General features: G+C 41.3%; 1 protein-coding gene across 2 annotated transcripts in view; it reads left to right on the forward strand.

The window, feature by feature from the left end:
- Positions 1-705: 705 nt before the first annotated feature.
- Positions 706-16,729, forward strand: part of PPP6R3 (protein phosphatase 6 regulatory subunit 3) — a 71,489-nt gene continuing 55,465 nt past the window's right edge. The window contains exon 1 of one of the 2 annotated variants that reach the window (XM_075712733.1): positions 706-840. The gene's annotated coding sequence lies outside the window, so the exon portion shown is untranslated. Of the gene's footprint in view, positions 841-903; positions 1,023-16,729 lie in introns of those variants that run through there. The other variant, XM_075712731.1, reaches the window with a different exon arrangement.

Raw genomic sequence — 16,729 nt, forward strand, 5'->3', positions numbered from 1 at the left:
CTACGTGTCACCTGAGCTTTCAAGCAGATGTCCTTACTGGTGGGGTTTGGCCAAGCAGGGCTGTAAAGCTGCCATCTCAGCCAGCAGTACTGCAGGTGACATGCAAAGAGGGTGGCCAGGGCACAGCACCTCCCCTGATTTTCACACGCGTTTATTCAGGTGCACTTTGGTTAAAATATACTGCCAGTTCTCAGGTGGAGTTGGAGGTCCCACGGGCACCCACACAGAGGCTCAGGAAAAAGGAAAAAAAAAAAAAAAAAAGCGCTATTTGTGGAGAACAGAGGCATCAGCCCGACTACCCCTCGCACACTAGGCGGGTACTCTACATTTTGAGCTAATTACCCTCTCATTAGTTCTTCGCCCCCCGCAGGCTGCCATATCGTCTCACCTCCACGCGCGCCACTAACTTGCCGCCAGGAGCTTTGGCGCGCGCGCGCGCCGCGCCCTGAGGGGCGTGGCTCCGCGCGCTGGCCAATGGCGAGGCGTAGGGGGGTAAAGCTACGGGGAAATCGCCACCGCAGACTCCCACCCCTCCCGCTGTAGCCTCCTGCCGGCTCTGAACACCGCAGCTCTTGCATTGGGCGGAAAGGGTTTATTTTTAAAAGGAATCTGCTTTTTCTATTGGGCGAGGGAAAAGCCTGTCAGAATGACGTTTCCTTGTTGCTAAGTGGGGAAGGTGGGAAGCGAGCTGCACCCTCCCCATGCTTTGACTGTCCAACAGGAAGCCGAGAGCCCGCCGCCATCCCTGTTCGACCCTGTGGCAGTCGCGTAGCTGAGTGACTGACACAAGCCAGACTGCCAGTGAGAGGCTAAGCTCCGCACGCCGCTCAATAGAAAGACGTGAGCCGAGGAGGAGGGCGGTGCCGGGGCGGTGTGATTGGCAGGCGAGGCAGAGCGAGAGGAGGGCTCGAAGGAGCTGATATGTCCGCCATCTTGGAGCGTCGGTGATGGTAGCAAGCGGTGGCTTTCCCGCCTGAGTGGAGGCAGCCTGGGGCCAGTGGCGGGGGGACGCGCTTGCCGAGGTATGGGCGGGATAGCGATGAGCTGCCCCTGCTGCCTCTTCGAGCGGACCGGCGCTCCGGTGGCGGCTCTTCTGTGGCGGCGCGGGCCTGGCGCCTGCTCCTCTCCGCCCGGGAGGCTCCGAACGCTCCTTAGGCACTGCTGGGCCGGAGCCTGGTGGGGCTACCAGGGCCTGTCGTGTGCGGCGCCCCCTCGCACGCGCACCACTGAGCCCGGAGCGCCCGGGCCCGGCGCGGCTGCGGGGGGCCCCGGGCCTGGGCGCGGCATGGAAGGCCTGGGCTGCGCTGGAGGTAGCCCTGCTTGCCCGCCCCATCTTTCTTCCCGTAGCCGTGACGTTGGGTCCTTCGGCAGCTGTCCCGAAGCTTCTTCCTGGCGCCCATGGCGCTTCATCCCGGGTGGGGAGCTGGCCGGCAGCCGCGGAGGGGTGGGGATGTCGCGGCTGTTCCACGGCAGCTTTTGGGCGCGGAGTGTTGGCGGCCTGGTGCGGCGCGGAGCGGGTCGTGGCGCGGTTGATACGGTGGGCGGTGCATTGTTCCCCGGTAGACCGAAGGAGCTCCAAACTGGGTGAAGTGTTTTGTCGAAATGAGGGAAGCTGTTCGCACTACTCCGTCCCCCAGCAGTCACTTGGGCTGTTGCTGTAACTTACAGAACTTTATTCTGGCTTCACTGTTACCTCTCGGATAATAAAACAGATAAGCCTTGCTGATAGTTAATTTTGCATTCACTTTGGTTTTGCTTTCGTTGCTAAGAACTTTTCGAAGTGTAAGAGGGAATTAGTGTTATAGTCTTGTATGACATAAATACAACTGAGGCTAAAGATCATCTCTGTCAGGATAAATGTTAGTTAAGTTAGAACAGTAGGATAGTTTAAATAGGTGTGTTGCCATTTTTAAAAAAGTGCTCTGAGTGGAAGAGTACAGAAAACTTACGAGTGGGTGGATAGCTTTAGGAAGCGTTCCTTGTGAGATGTTGACAACTTAAAAATGAAAGGTTGTGTTACTGCTAGTGATATTACTTAGGTTTAAAAATCTCCTTCAGTGGAAGGAGCCTAAATGTACTCTAACAGCGTATTGTGTGTTTGGTTTGGTTTTGGTGTGTGGTTTGTTTTGTGGGGTTTTTTTTTTTTTAATTGATGAATATTAAACTGGTTTAAAATTTCCAGGTAGTATATGAAGTAGTTTGTGAACTGCACAAATACATGTGTGGGTGATCTTTTTCTGGAATGCTGAAAGACAGCAAGTCTCCCTGTTTCAGTGTTCCAAAGAGATTGCTGCAGTTATTTCAACTGCAATGTGTATTTTCAGTACAACATACCTTCTGGTAAGCCTCTGTGATTACTTAGCTCTGTGTTATTTATTTATGCTTTTAGTAGTGAGGCATGGACTAACTGTAGCATGCAAGAGTCTTTATTATGCAAATATAAAAGAACACTACCGAATTATCTTTCAACATATAACTGGTTAATGAGACATGCAAATGTGGTATCCAGTCTGTTTGTTTATTTCTTGACAGTTTGTAGTTCTAAGTACTTGTTTAAGTTCACTTAAGTGATTTGTTTCCTCCATCTATGATATTGCTTGAACATAGGTGAAACTTCTTACTTGCTTTCTGTGTGAAAAGCAGAATGCATATGCAGTATTGAATCCCACACTTGCTGAGTTACTAAAGGAATTTATCTTCTAATAGTACTAGAAAAATTTATTTTGGCCAGAAGAACTGCTGAAGAAGCCTGTTTACAATGAACTTAAGGAAAACACTGAGTTAAAGTGAAAGTTGTAGTTTAGAAATTCAGGAAAAGCTGCCTGTCTTCAAGGAATTTCTTTAAGTAAGGTAGTACACTATAGCTTCTTTGCAAGCAAGTTAGATTTATATGTAAACCACTGTGACTGTAATATCTTTGTATTCTTTTAAATATAAATCAACTACTCGTTATTATTCTCTTATGGAATTAAAGATACTAAATAGTTGCATGTGTCTTCACAATACTGCCTGCAAACTGTTCACTCTACTTCTGTTCACTTGCTAAAGTGAGAAAACGTGACTGTTTCCTTCAGAACCCTTCTCTTTCGCACTTAAGGTGATGCTATAGCCTGTATGCTAATCAGAACATCATCTGATTCTCTTAAGAGTGACATTCAAGTGAATTAATAGAACAGAATCTGAATTTGGCAGTGTAAAGCAGAAAATTATGTATGTAGTTTTAATATTAACAGATGGTTAGAGAGTGAACTCTATTGTTACGGCTCAACAGCTTTGCTTCTCTACTCAGCGTAAGCTTGAAATGCATGTACTAGGAAACACTAAAGCTGGCTCAAAAACAACCAGTATGGGATTGAAACAGTCAGAAGGGAGAAACGCTTTGAAGAACTGTCTGGTCCGCTCTCCTTTCTCTCCATTGATGTCCTCTTTTGTCCAAGTGCTTAAAAAGCCTTGAAGTATTTACTCAACTCTTCAGTTAGCTAAGATCACTCTGTATCAGTATATTGAAATAAGACATTTTCTATCTTCAGTGTTCTAGCATACCATACAACATCTTTGTAGGTAGGCTTGCATATTCACTTCTCGCATATAACTGGGTTAATTTATGGCCTTTGGAAATTATGATGGAAACTATGGCTTTTCTGCTTGGGCAGAAGAGGCACTAGTACGAGCATAGTGATCTGTTTCTGTAGTAAGGTAGGATGTCTTAAGTATATTGTCTGCCATCTAGATTCGGCTGTCCTAGTAGCACCTTCATCTGTGACCATTAAGATTGCTGCGTATTCCATGTTATTTCATATGCCAGGTTTAGGAATAGTGTGTTATCTCAAAGCAGTCACCACATCCAAATTCTGGAAGACCAGTCTGATTGGATTGTCCTAAGAGCAAGATGTGGAGCCATTGTTTTTGGCAAAACTTACCACAATAATAAAACAAGTAGAGATAAATGAGAAATAATATCTTGCTTGTCTCATTTTGTCAATTTGGAGGAAGAGAGCAAAGAACTCAGGGAAACTATTTAGTGATCGTGTTTGAGCCTGATATTTTCAGGATGGGAAGCAAGTCTGGCAGATTAATCGGAACGTATGTAGAGAATATGAATGTAATGTTGAAAGCTTTGTATAGCATGTTTAATTGTTTTTGTGGTGTGTCAGGATGCCAGCATCTGTTTTAGAAACCATGTGCTACTAAGCAACTAAAGTAAAATGGTTTTCTGCTCTTGGGTATTATATGCAGCTCTGCAGCTAGCTTGGGACATGTCTCAGGAAATGAGATAGACTGAATTGATAGGATCAGGAAGACATTTGGTATAAGCTGTTAACAGCTTGCTTGTTTATGGAATAGTTCTTCACAGAATATTGGGGAAAAAATCTGTTACTGTAAAATACAAGACTCTTCATGACCTTTGTTTACTTAGAATCATAGAATCGTTTAGGTTGGAAAAGACCTTTAAGATCATCCAGTCCAACCATTAACCTACACAACCAAATCCACACTAAACCAATCAAGGGTAGACTAGACTAAACCATGTCCCAAAGTGCCACATCTACCTGTTTTTTGAACACTTCCAGGGATACTTAATAACTTCCATAAAGTGCCAAGAAGCATGTTTGAAGTGGTATATGTGATTTGGAGTGGGTGAAAACATTGCCAACTAACCCTTTGACTGTTTGTTGTTCTGGCTCTAACTCTGTATAGACACCCCCTAGTCCTGTTAAATGGACATATCTTTTCCTCTTCCATGGGACTTAAACTTGGAATGCTTAGTGACAGAATCTATGCAATGTGTTGCATGCCAGCAGTGGAAAAGAATACCAAAAGGACCTCAGTGTACAACTGTGTGGAACTGTGAAGCTGTAATACACTCTGCTGGAGTGGTGGTATACAGAATCATAGAATCATTTCAGTTGGAAAGGATCTTCCAACTGTACACCTAACACTGCCCAGTCCAGCACTAAACCATGTCCCTAAGCACCACATTTACATGTCTTTTAAATGCCTTCAGGGATGGTGACTCAACCACTTCCCTGGACAGCCTGTTCCAGTGCTTGACAACCCTTTCGGTAGAGAAATTTTTCCTAATACCCAATTTAAACCTCCCCTGGTGCAACTTGAGGCCATTTCCTCTTGTCCTATCTCTTCTGAGTTGGGAGAAGAAACTGACACCTACCTTGCTACACCCTCTTTTCAGGTAGTTGTAGAGAGTGATAAGGTCTCCCTTGAGCCTCCTTTTCTCCAGACTAAACAACCCCAGTTTCCTCAGCTGTTCCTCATAAGACTTGTTCTCCAGACCATTCACTGGCTTCATTGCCCTTTGGACGTGCTCCTGCACCTCAATGTCTGTCTCGTAGTGAGGGGCCCAAAACTGAACACAGTAGTTGATTTGAGGTGCAGCTTCACCGGTGCTGAGTACAGGGGCACGATCACTTCCCTAGTCCTGTGGGCCACACTATTTCTGATACAAGCCAGGATGCTGTTGGCCACCTTGGCCATCTGGGCACGCTGCTGGCTCATACTCAGAAACATATTCAATATGTTGTTACGCATGTTGGCAAAATGGCTAAGGAGAGCACCAAATTGGTAGTGAGGATTTGGTTAAAGACATGAAAGGAGGCAGAACGGAGTAAAAAACACATATGTATGCACAAGCAAAAACAGCCCTGTAGGAGATTTGAGGGTTAGTTTCCTTGGAGGAAGTTTTGAGAACATTCCTATTTCATTTTGAATGAGATGATTCCAAGCATTTTTACACGGTCGAAGTTGTGCATCTGCAAGGAGATGGAGTACATGGCCTAGTGGTCTCCATCCTGTGTCCACTGGGTCTGCTGGAAAATGGGCACTGAAAGACCAATTGTACCGAAAGATACTTTTAAACATGAAGAAAACTAAAGCCTTTTTATGATGACCAAGCAGGTCCTGGCTGAGGCTTGTGAAAGGGCCATGTGATTTCCAGTTTTGTTACCAAACATAGTTAGGATTGAGAATGGGAACTTCCAGGTTTTTTGTAGTAAAAAATAGTGATTTGTTTCTGAGTTTATTAAATGTGTTCTAGAATACAGCAATTAGAGTCCTAAAAACATTCTTGTTGTTACTATGTATCAAGGGTATCCTAGGCGTCTTCTATCCCAGTCCTACCTTCCATGACTATAGGCAGAAGTTCTAACAGGATCTGAGTATATAAAGTAAGATTCTATTCTGAAAATTTAACTACTTCTAGAGGTTTTTGGAGTGAATCTCATTATTTCCCAAACTAGTAGTAGAGAGAAAGATGCTTTCTGTATGTTATGCTGCTCTAGAAGAGCAAGCAGAAGACCCTAGTCCCGTTAGGTGATGCACATTTCTCATTTGTAGTAGTGCCCTAATTGATAGATTAATCAAAAGCAAGTTAATAAAATTTCAAGTAGTGTTTTATACAGTGGCTGTAGGCAGTGCTAGTACAGGTGTGACTACATCTTTTTTTTTTTTCTTTCATTGTACTGTAACTGGTTTGAGCAATTGAGTTAGAGCAGAAAACAAGGAAGTAATAGATATTTCTAAAGGCTTGGCTCGCTACAAATTGATATTACTTCAGTGCTACTTGCATTGTGAAAGGAGTATCAGCGGCTGCCTCCACAGGGTGGATTTTTTGCTTCTTTGTACCAGAGTGGTTATACACTTAGTATTTCTTATATAGAAACTGTAAAAATACAATGCTGTTTGCTTTTATTTTGTGGAAGTATAGTGGAAACCAAGTCTTGTGAGGCTTTTTTTTGTTTGTTTTCCTAAGTTAGAGTAGGGCAAAAATCATAGGTAAGGTTTTAGTGAAAAAAACTCTATTTCTGTGAAACACACTGTAACCTTACCTTTAAAGCAGATGTAGGGCTCTCTTCATTTTCTGATCTTACTTACTATGTACTACTTTGACCAGTCTCCAATCTAAAGAGCTCAGCTGGAAACTTTAAGACTGGTTTGAGCTACAGTAATTCACATTATTTCTTCTGTTACTTCCTTGACAGACTTGCCAGATATCCAAGTATCTTTGGAAGCTAATGTTTCTAGAAAATAATAAGTAATGGATTATATTTGTTTGAGAATTTTAGCTGCTGTCACCAAACATCTTGAAAAAGGATGGGAAGTCTAGAGACTTATAAAGTAAAGCTGTAGTGGTGTCAGGAACAGACCCACTTCTGGGTAGGTGGGTTTCCTGCTGATGTTGTAAGTGGCTTGCATCTGCAGGAAACCAACTTCCATTTCATGTTGATATTGGTCTGCGTGCATTCCAGATGGAAGTCCATTTGAACATTGCAACAGCACAGGGATTGTATTCCTATCTTCCATGTTTGTCTTTCTGGTTGTTATGAAGGAGGGGTTTGTCACTGCTCATGGCAATTCTGAAGGCTAGTAGCATTTCGATAAGTGTTTTTTCCTGCCTGTGAGTGACAGCTGTAGAAGTTAGACTGAACTGGCTAGGAAGTAGTCAGTTCCTCCTTTTGGCTGTGTGTGTACTTGATGCTGATGATGGGCTCTTTGTTATAGCTTCAAGCCACATTTAACGGCAAAAAGATGTTGAATGCTGAACATTGTATTTAGATTAAATTTGTCTGATAAAGGAGGTGGTAAAGATAACATTAGTGAGAGATCCGCATTTCTTAATGGTCAACATAAAAAAGCTAAATGCAGCTTTTCATGCTGCTTGCCTTTACTGCAGTGATTAATGTGCTGTTTTGGTTTTAACAAGTGGTGCTTCAAAGAAGGGAAATGGAGGAAGATTTAATGGCCATGCAGATAGAAATCCAGTAGTTGATGAAAGATGGTGTAAGATCACCGAACAACTTGTTGAACTTTGCAGGTTGTAAGAAAATTGTTATCATGGCTGTGAGTTGATAGTAGCATTCAGTGCTTAATTTTAATTAACTGTTAGATGCTTGTAAAACTTAACAATTCCTTTTGACATTACTGAGTCCTTCCTGCTGGTTTACCAGTGGTGTTATGGGATGTCTTTCCTTATTTAAAAGGGACCTACTTTGCCATCAGATTATGAAAGCTGTGTCTGTAATACTCTAGCTTTATTGTTTTGCAGGCTCTCTTCTAGAGTAACTTACAATCCAAAAGCTTCTACATTTTGCTGTGAGACCAGTAATCTGTGATTGGGGACCTAATTTAACAACTTTACTCTTTTTCAACCCATTATAAATGTTTGCTTTTGTTTCTCAGTAGTTGTGCCAGGTGCAGTTGTCTTATTAATATGATTTCAGTCATAGATGGGCACGTTCTTTTTTTTTTTTCCTGTGGCTGTGTGTTCGAGTATGCTCTTCTGCTGTACTTAAGTATTATTTATTTATTTTGAGAGCAAAAAAAAACCCCCCAAACCTTCACATGGCTGAACTGAGTACCAGCCACACCTGGTTTGGATGCTCTGCTTCAAAAATGCAATTTATAAATACAAATTAATCCTCAACTCTCCAGTTACTGAATAGGGAATATTTAGTTGCCCAGATTGGAATTGTAAAGATGGGATATCTTAGGCAGACAAAAAAATAATTCTGAATCTCTTATGTATGTGGATGTCTGTGAAAAAAGATTCAAAGTCTGAAAAAACCATAGGTGGTTTGATATCTTTTGTAATACAGGAAACACCTGTGGGTGTCTGATATCTTTTTAATTATAGGAAATTTGCTTGCTTTTAGGGGATAACAGAAAGCAATGATGTAAATGCTTGTACAACAGTCTTTTCTTTGAAATACACTGGTCCGGTCCTCCCCTTCGCTGGACTTGGGAATTCTGAAGTTTAACCCGCACTCCTCAGAAAAATGTTAGCCATAAGGCTGGAGACTAGAATGCAGTGGGATTGCTTTTTTCCCCTCCCATGTTGAAGTTGTAGCCCCATGCAGCCAAGAGTGAAATTATTAATAGATACAATAGAAAATTTGTAACTACAGTACTGATCTCATCCTCATGAGAGGGAAGGATTATAGATTATCTCAATGTGTATAATTTTTTAATTTATTGGAGATTGTGAAGATTATGGATGTGAAGATTAAGGTCTTCTCTGGAAATATGAATTGGTAACTGGTGTTATATAGTGGAACTACTAAGCAGCAGAATGCAAGTAAAAATGGTAAGTGTGTTACCGTTAAGTGGGTTTTTGTAAAGAAAAAAGTGATCTCTATTTTTTTTTTTTAATTATTGGAAAAACTGCAAGCAACAGCCAGTGAATCCATCTCCCCAAAACTAAAAGCAAACTGGCAGTTGAAAATAAAGAAAGGGAAGTTGGAGAGGCAAAGAGATTAAGTTGTCTTTTTTTTTTTTTTTTTTAATTGCAGCTAAACCACCTATAAAGTTTTGTTTCTAGACTTTCAAGCATTTCAAACGAAGTTAATTTCTGTTCCACTTGCCATGCTAGAGACTTGACTTTATGGAATGGTAATAAGACTTACTTGACAAAAATCTGTGTGGAACCCTGAATGTTGCTTCAAAGGATAAGCACTGCACAGCCGCTTGCTCACTTCCCCACCACCCCCAGTGGGATGGGGGAGAGAATCGGAAAGGTAAAGTGAGGAAACTCGTGGGTTGAGATAAAGACAGTTTAATAGGTGAAGCAAAAGCTGCACATGCAAACAAACCAAAATAAGGAATTCATTCACTACTTCCCATCAGCAGACAGTGTTCAGCCATCTCCAGGAAAGCAGGGCTCCATCATGTATCATGGTTACTTGGGAAGACAAATGGCTAGCACTCTGAATGTCCCTCAGTTCCTTCTTCCTCCTCCAGCTTTATATACTGAGCATGACATCATATAGTATGGAATATCGCTTTGGTCAGCTGTCCCAGCTGTGTCCCCTCCCAACTTCTTGTGCACCCCCAGACTACTTGCTGGTGAGGTGGTGTGAGAAGCAGAAGAGGCCTTGACTCTGTGTAAGCACTGCTCAGCAGTAACTAAAACATCCCTGTGTTACCAAGGCTGTTTTCAGCACAAATCCCAAACATAGCCACATGCTAGCTACTGTGAAGAAAATTAACTCTACCCCAGCCAAAAGCAGTATAAGATTTAAGTTCAGGTCTTAAGTAAATTGACTTCTAAGTTTCTGCTCAGCAGGGTATTGCTTTTTAGGGCTATAACATGTAATGCTGTTATAAATACTTTACCGTAAGTAAAGTAGGTTCTGACCTACCATTTTAAATGGCTTGCTTTCTTTGAAAGTTTATTCTTCAAATCCCTTGAGTAGACATATGGCACAGAAGTATCAATCCAGTTTTTGGTGACTATTTGTCTTGCAGTTGGATTAATTAAACATTGTTATTTCAGTAATTCCTAGTGAAGGTGGCTTGTTCTGCTAGGCAATCTTGATTTTTCTAGTATTGTCCATCAAAATAGAAGAGTTCCATGGGGAAGCCATACTTCTTTTCAGTGGAGGTACCAGAGGCATCTGTGCCTGAAAAATGTGGTGTAATTGCATGGTTTGTAGAAGCACAGCACGGCAAAACTTGGATTACTGGAGTGATTTGCTCCAAAATATAAATTGCCTGAGGGGTGGGGGAAAGGAGAAAGAAAGATAATATTAATAGCCGCTTCAAACTCTTACGTGCAAAATGCCTTCTTAGTGATCATTCATTATTTTGCTGTGTTTCTAATTACTCTTCTAGAACTTATTTTTGCATATACACAAATAAAAATGGTAGTCATTCATTAAACTTATGTAGATAAGACTTGGTGAAATCTTCTCATTCAAAGCTGTTTTTTCTTGGTTTTGTAAGCTGAGTGTCTCAGGAAAGCAAAGCTAGTCATGCCTATATCTGTAGTTTCACTATGTAGTGCTAAGTGCTCATTTTTTAAATAACATGGGGCAGGAGGCTTTCTAGCACCTCATATTACAAAAAATGGTGGTAAAATGCTTGTGGAGGATATTGAATTTCAATTCAGTTGTCTTAATCTTTGAGTGATAAGGTAACCCAACTGTTTGGCATCCAGTACTTATTTTAACACATATGGAATGTGAATTTTTTTTTTTTCAACTACTTAACTTCATCCTTGGAATATCTGCAGAGATGGGGAAACAGTTGTATAGACTATTTTCCCAAATATATGGAGGATGTTCTGTGGAGGAAAGGAGAGAGTTCTTGGTTAAAGGCTTAACTAAAGCTGTAACATGGGCACTAAACTAGGGAAGATTCCAGATGGCACTAAAGCATTTGTCTAAATGCAGATACCAACATTAAGGTAACCAAGTCTGGTAAAGTAGCATCACTTCCCTTGTGTCCAGGTGCTGCTGCTGTATTTTATTTCTGTCCTTGACATTGGAATAACTTTTCTACTTTTGTCCTAGGGGTTGTATCGATAAACATGACAATTTAGGGATTGTAGAAGTAAGTATAGATGGGGCTTAAGCTTTTTGGCAAGTGAAGTCAAATTAGCAATCTTTCCCCAAGAGTAAATCAAAATCAAGGATTTATTTTAACCTGCTTAAATTTAAGATTAAAAGAGGAAATATCTTCAGTTTTTCTTTTCATGCTATCAGACCTGCACACTCTTTGAAGAGTGTTAGGGATTCCACCTTTCAGTTTGAAAAGCAAAACATGTTTGTGATAGTCATGTTAGGGGAGTATTAGCCTGTGTATGCATGCAGAGTGGGTTGATTAGTTCTGTCAGTTTTCACAGGATATGGTAGCACAGAAATCATAGGTAATATATTTATTTAGTGGCTCAGTTCTTGATATCCTAATTAAAAGGGCAGTCCTGCCTGACAGCTTGAAAATGTACAGCTGTCAAAACTTATTTTAGTAGTTCTGTAAACCTTAGTATGAAGTAAAGCAGGAAGCATGCTTTGGAAGCCTTGCCCACAGCCTTTAACTAGTGCAGTTCAGGTAACCTGCAATGAAAGTGCAGGTTACCTGAACAACAGGTCCAAGGAACTTTTAATGAAAGTGAAGAGCAAAGCAAGAAGTGGCAAACAGCTTTGGATTTAATTTTGAAGTTGCTATCTTAATGCAAGGGTCCACTTTAATTCTGGCAGCAGCTATAGCTGACTGGAGCTTCAGGAGATGAAATATTGGCAGGTTCCTAGAGGCTGCTCACTTCCACTTCTGAACTGCGAATGATCTTAAAGTACTCTTTTTAATAAGACTAAGACTTTGCATAAAAAAGAAAGCTCATAACAGACTTGAATGCACTGTCTCTATACAGAAAGAACACTGGTGTCCTGGTTAGAAGTTGCTGAAGTAAGCAGCTTTCTTCTACCTCCATGTATGTGCCTCAAAATTTGATTTGCGTCCAACTTTCAAGGTCTAATCAGTGAGGTGAGAAGGAGGATGAACTTGTTTACCTGAACAGTTAAGGGTTGTTCAGAGAAGATGGTTATGTTTACGTGATACACTACAGTGCCTGGCTAGAAATGTCCAAGCCAGTTATGCATATGCTTTTGTTTAGTGTGCCATGCAGAGTAGTGATTTGGGTTCAAAAGCTGTGTGGCCAGTTACCATGCGGTTGTATTCAGGTTAAGGGAGGTGAGAGACAGGGATGAGTAGCTTTAGTACAGCAAAGTGTCTGACGCAGCTGTATTGCCTTCTAGTAGCACTGGTTCTGGTAGTATTTTAGGGAACTCTTTATCATACTATTGCCAAATACTGGTAAACATGTTCAAACAGTAGTCTTCTAATTTCTAGCCTGCTCTTTTTCAGCAGTGTTCCATCTGGTTGGGGCACAGTGAGGCAGATTGAGTGAAATGCTGAAAATTAAAGCTGTGGCTCAAGTCATGCACATCACCAGTGCAGCCATGGTAACTGTATCCATGTGATCTGATGATAGTGTCTTAGACTTGGGGAAAAAAAAAAAAATCCAAACCCACACACTTTTTGAGTACTAACTGGAACCAGAATAGAATAAATGCTTAAGAAAGAAACCTCTGCTAAAATTCTTACATCTAACCTTAAGGCTGTCTCCTTAAGTTACAATAGTTTTTCCTTAAATGTTCAAACAAAATAGGAAAAGTGTACTGCTGAAGCAGTCAGTCAGCATTACTGATTTTTACATTTCCAGAGTAGTAGTACGGGAATTCAGGACTCATTTACACTTGCAGATTATCAGGTGGTTAAGACAATAGTGGAACTGATGTTGAATTGTCCAAATTCAGCCTTACATGTCTTGTGCTTATTTATCATCAGATTCAGGAGATCTTTTGCTCTGCAACCCTGCAGCAGGCCTAAGGTGATATAACTTGGGGCAAAGATGGAAGAGAGAAATCCTGGTTGCCCTGTCCCTAGAGGTGTGTTCCCTCTTCCTTGGCCATGTTGGCCCTGGTGATTGACAGACCCTTTGAGCTGTTTCAGCATGTGGACTTGGCAAGAAAAACTCCTTCCCTGCTGCATTTGTCATCTCTTAAAGTACGTTTTTCACTTGGAAGTGACTTGGCAGAAGTTTGACCAGTGTCAGGGAGCCAACAGAGGGAGACTGCACAGTGAGGGGTAGCGCAGAGATGCTTTGCATAGCCAGCTTAGTCTCCTATAGCACTCCTGTCAGAGACTGGATGGAATTTCAATCCTGGTCCTCATTCTGAGTGTGGATGGTGACATTTCAGCACACAAATGTACCCTCTAAGCAAGGTGTTTGGAACTGGTAGCCAAAGCATTCAAAGTTTAAATCCTAGCATAAGTGAGCCACTTCTCACAGTGTTTAAAAGTTGCCTTGGTTATCATGCAGGTTTTTTTATAAACTTCACTAGTTCACAAATTAGAGTCCTGGACTTGGTCAGATGCACTGATTTCTCTGCCTTTCAGCTGTCTCCGCTGTACCAAAGTCATGGTGGTGGACAACGTTTTAAGGCCAAGTTTCTTTTCTTTGAAGACCATGTGTTCAAGGGGTTGCTTAAATAAAGTTTTTGGGAAGAGATATTCCTGATTAACTTCTGTAGTAAGCCCTAAGACACGAGTGTTCTAAGGAGGACAAGTTATCTTTATTTTTCCCACCAGCCATTTGGAGAGCTGTCATAAGGAACAGTGATGAGTTTTAAATGATAATTTCACAGTGCTCTGCCTTGAGCATTAACATTAAACAGTTTTGTATTGCTAGACTGTAACTTCAGTGGGGAATCTCTCTGGGCCAGTGGAAAAAGGGAACAGCTACTTGTTCCGAGTACAATATGGCCCAAAGAGGGAATAGAACTAAACCATGCAGTGGCCTATGCTTCCCATTATTAATTGCGGTCAGACTCCTTTATTGTTCCTGAAGAGATGCCAGCATTCTGCTAGTAGTTTTGTCAAACTGATTGCCCCCATGGTGGGAGTGGGGGGGGTTGCAAAATGAACTGGAATTTTTTTCACTGAATTTTTTTATGTCGCAAAAAACTAATCTTACATAGCAACTTTATTTCAGATATAGTAGGTTACATAAGTTACTGTTTTCAATGCATGGCATGAATTACTGTAGGAGCAGCACTGTTCAGTAGCTTGCCGTTCTTACACTTTTTTACCAGGATGCGTAAATGTTGCATTGGTTTCCGTAAGCAGAGACATCTGTTTAATTTCAGTGTTTGGGCCAATAAGGATGCATGGGAGCAGTTTTAGAAGTAGACATGTCCCAGTCCGTGCACCTGTTAATGGAAGCTGGGCACATAGTGGTTAACTTCTGTATCTAAAAAAGTGTAAATAAAGGTCATCAGGTAATATTTTAGAACAGGCTTTACCATGCTGTTGCACTTCACATGAAGATGGATGCTACCCTGGATAGTTGTGTCTTGCTTTATTTTTCAGGTATATCAGATAAACATGTGAGCATGGATATCTTCTAGTGGTGATGAGTTTTCATAGTTTTATGTTTGAAGGTAATATGTATACATGGCAATACTTCCATCCTGCCTTTGCATGTGTCCTGGTTTTGGCTGGGATAGAGTTAATTTTCTTCCTATTAGCAGGCATAGTGTTGTGTTTTGGATCTAGTAGGAGAAGAATTTTGATAACACACTGATGTTTCAGTTGTTGCTAAGTACTGCTTATGCTAGTCAAGGACTTTTCAGCTTCCCATGCTCTGCCAGGGGCACAAGAAACTGGGAGGGGGCACAGCCAGAATAGTTGATCCAAACTGGCCAAAGGAGTATTCCATGCCATATGACATCATGCTCAGTATATAAACTGGGGGGGGGGGTTGGCCAGGGAGCAGTGACCACTGCTCGGGAACTGTCTGGGTATCGGTCAGCAGGTGGTGAGCAATTGCATTGTGCATCACTTGCTTTGTATATTATTATTATTATCATTATTATATTGTTATTATTATCATTACCATTTTACTTTATTTCAACTATTAAACTGTTCTTATCTCAACCCAGGGGTGTTTCTCACTCTTACTTCCCCTGATTCTCTCCCCCATCCCATCGGGGTAGGGGGAGTGAGTGAGCGGCTGTGTGGTGCTTAATTGCTGGCTGGGGCTAAACCATGACAGCGTGTTATCTTCAGGTTAAAATTTTTGATACCTTCCATTGTGGCCCCACTTCTCCCTGTCAGAAGTACCATGTTAATGTGGATGAACTATTGCTAGATGTGAGCCATCCCTGGATGTAGGAAAGCCAGATTTAAATAGATTTGAACCTCATCCAGTCAGTTGATTCTTTTTCTTGTTATTTTAAGGAAAGAACTCCTGTGGTTTTTCTTTTTTTCTTTTATCCATACTGCAGGCCCTTTCAATATCTAATCTGTACTGCTGAGGGAAACAGTCTGAGCCAATATACCATCTGTACCACTGAGTGGAAGTCATTCCTTAAACCAAACTCTCTGCTGTTGTAGATTTTAAGGTGGACTGAAAAAGTCCTGATTGACCAGAGCAGGCTTCTGGTGGAGCACGCTTCCCAGGGTATGCTATAATACTTGCACTGCTAGTATCTTGTTAATTTTGATTACACTAGTGTTTTTATTTTCCTGTATAATCCTACTGTATGGAATTCAGAAGCTGACCATTCTGGTGCTAAAGAATGGTATTTAGACACTGAAGTTTTCTTTTCAAACAGAAAGAGGAATGGAGAAATACCAGAAAGACATCCTTGTAAGGGGAGTAATAATAGTGGTTTTCATTTGGATAGTTTGACTGGCAATTGAAATCTCTGTGGACAATATCTTAAGAATTTGTAAACTCTTCTGAAAGTACATTAAGCTAAGCAGGCTTCTTATTTTGCTCCCACATGACATAATTGAGGGGACATTCTCTCCCTTCTTGGACCTCTACTTCCGAACATAGGTGTGCATTTGAAATGCAGAAATTATAATGAAGAAACTTTAGTAAAACAAGCGAAGTCAAGTAAACTTGTTTATTTTTTCTGCTCTAGTTAGTCACTTGACTCACAAGGGATTGGCAAATCCACTTGACGTGTAGAACTGAAGGCCTTAAGGATGAAAAACATGACCTTTGAAAGTATTATGGTCAATATAATACATTGACCTTCAGTTCATGTGTACAGTGATTACTAAAATAGCCTTAGAGAAAGTTGTGTTTGTGTATGTTAAGGCTTGGAATCTTTGTGCTGTTGTGCATAAAATGCAAATGTTGTGGCTTTTGGTTCCAGAACTGTTGCAGATGACAAACATGGTATTTTAAGCCACAAAACTCACTAGCCCTAACAAAGCTAAGAAAAAACACTTTTATTGGGTGGTGGTTTAACTAGAATGCAAGAGTTTCTTCTAGTTCAAGAGGAATTTATTTGTAGTGTACATCTTTAGGTTGACAGAGGCTATCTATTAAAACATCTGCAAAGATCAAGAAACAGCTTTGAAG

This window comes from Pelecanus crispus, chromosome 6, assembly GCF_030463565.1.
Source record: "Pelecanus crispus isolate bPelCri1 chromosome 6, bPelCri1.pri, whole genome shotgun sequence".
In the NCBI taxonomy this organism is placed as follows: domain Eukaryota; kingdom Metazoa; phylum Chordata; class Aves; order Pelecaniformes; family Pelecanidae; genus Pelecanus; species Pelecanus crispus.